The sequence below is a fragment of the Lottia gigantea genome (genome assembly GCF_000327385.1).
Source record: "Lottia gigantea unplaced genomic scaffold LOTGIsca_26, whole genome shotgun sequence".
Classification (NCBI taxonomy): domain Eukaryota; kingdom Metazoa; phylum Mollusca; class Gastropoda; family Lottiidae; genus Lottia; species Lottia gigantea.
Genome location: NW_008708797.1, coordinates 1,350,080 through 1,352,460, shown reverse-complemented (window position 1 = coordinate 1,352,460; position 2,381 = coordinate 1,350,080).

Genomic DNA, 2,381 nt, shown 5'->3' with positions numbered 1-2,381 from the left:
TGTGAAAGTAAGCATCCTTTAGGTCTATCGAAATGGCCCAATCTCCCTTGCTTACCATACCCAAAACCTTTATCAAGTGGTCCATCTTGAAATGAGTCTTACGGATATACCTGTTGAGTGGTTTCAGGTTGATAACCGGACGCAGTTCCCCGTTCTTTTTGGGAACAAGGAATAACGTATACTGTAAAAACCTGAATGGATCTCTGTTTTTTGAACCCTTTCTATAGCATTTTTTTCCAAAAGGGAATTTACCTCTGCCTTTATAAGGCCAAGCTCTTTTTGGGAAACCAGAGTGGGCTTTAACCCTCAAAAATGGAGGTTTCTTTACAAATTCCAGCTTATAGCCTTCCTTTATCATCGACAAAGCCCATTTGTCTGATGTGACCTGCTTACAAGGTTCCAGAAACAGTGACAAACGACCTCCCACAGGTACCTCCAGAAGATCTGCCAATAAATCCTTGCCCCCCCACATCCCCCCACCCCGAACTTACCGAGTCATTCATTAGACTTCTTGTTGGGTCTGTAAGCTTTTCCTGACTTAAAGTTAGGCTTTCTGTCATAGCCCCTGGTGTATGGCTTCTTGTCTTGGTACCTCTCTGTGTACGGTTTGGCACGAAAACTATAATTAGAACTCGTGTTATAATTAGCAGGTTCATAAGGTTTATATGACAAACGACCCCTCTTGAAAGGTTCAGGTTGTTGTACTACACTACTATTGCGTTTGCGCGCTTGAAAATCGCAAGTCTTGCATGGTTCGCTTCTGTTCCTTGCCGACTTTCAACGTGGTCTCCAGGCCAGGACCAAAAACACCCTCTTCTGACAAAGGTAAATTTGACAACCGTCTCGCCACATCCAGTTCGTATAGGGCAGAGTCAGACATAGCCACCACTCTTCTAATGATGTGGTGAAATGCCCCGACTCTACCTAGTTGGTCAAGACTTTTAGTTGTCATAGCGAAAATATTCTGAATTTTTTCCACCGATTGTTCTTTACTATCTGAACCAGTTGACAACCATTAAGGACCTTAAAGCCTATTGTATGAAAAGCTGAATATTAATACCCATGGCCGCTGCCTGCTGGCCACGATACGCAATCTTTTCTACCATTTTATATAATAGTTTGTTCAAATCTTATCACGAATAGGCCTAGTCTGATCAAATCTTTGTGATTTGTCAATTTTCCGATGCTTCTAGAAAGCCGCCTCAAAAGTGGGGGCAATAAAAGATCGTTGGTCAAAAACCTCAAGAAATTTATCCAATTTGGATTCTAAATTAGAGATACGATCACGCGTTCTCACCTTATTATTTGTCGTCTTAGAAGCTTTGTGCTTCGGACAGTTCTGAGTTGCGTCCGATTTATTCTCACTTCCGATTTCGGCCGATTTTCATCACGGACAAATTCCGAATTTGCTTCCGATTTGTCATTTCTTATCATCAAAGAACTTCGAAGAGAGTCGTCAGAAGACATCTCTTTCCAAAATAAACACTGAGTAAATAAAGCTAATCTAAAACACGTGCGAACACACGCGCCGAGCAATGAAAACTGATTTAGGTAGTGTTTATCATGCTAACGCGCATGCGTAATACACGTTTTCTCTATTTCCGGTTAACACTGAGTTGATCCGGAAGTAGGGCGAGTTTAAAGCTATCATGAAGTAATGAAGTTCATATGTAATATATGTCAGGTAATGTATTATGAAATAAAATCATCTTTTCTTACTATTTAAATGTGCTTCTTTAGAATGTTTCTATCTCTTTAGTAACTATTGGTTTAATATAACATTTTACCAATACAGTATAAAATTGTCATTTCTCTCTATGACAATTTTTGGTTAAATTGCGACGATATTCAGACAAGGATATGTTGCAGTACAGAATAAACGACGAGGTAAAGGTTGTGATATCTCGTCTATAGAATAATCTTAGAAGTACCGGCACACCATAACGAAGCTGCTTTGCAAAACAGTTGCAATTAAGACAAAGGACTAAGAAGTACAAAATTATATACCTTGTAAAATGAAAGATTGTTGCTTCATTCACTGTAGGTATCAAGTATGAAACGTAAGACCTCTCTGATTGAAAAGTTGCTGAAAATTCATATACACACTGGTTTTGTAACTTACCCCTGATTTCAACTCAATCCCAAATCGGGATTTTATAAACTCGTTCTGGGTTTGTCAGGATAATCGCAACAATCGTCTTGAAATAATACAACCATAAAACTAATTTTGAATAAAGGGCATATTAAACCAACCATTGACCTACCAGCCAATGGAAATCCCCTCTGACCAGAAATCACCAATTAATCAAGACAATGGTTTAGTTGAGGCTCAACTCTGAGTACGATTCAACCCTTGTTAAAATTGTCAAGTTTCACCTGCA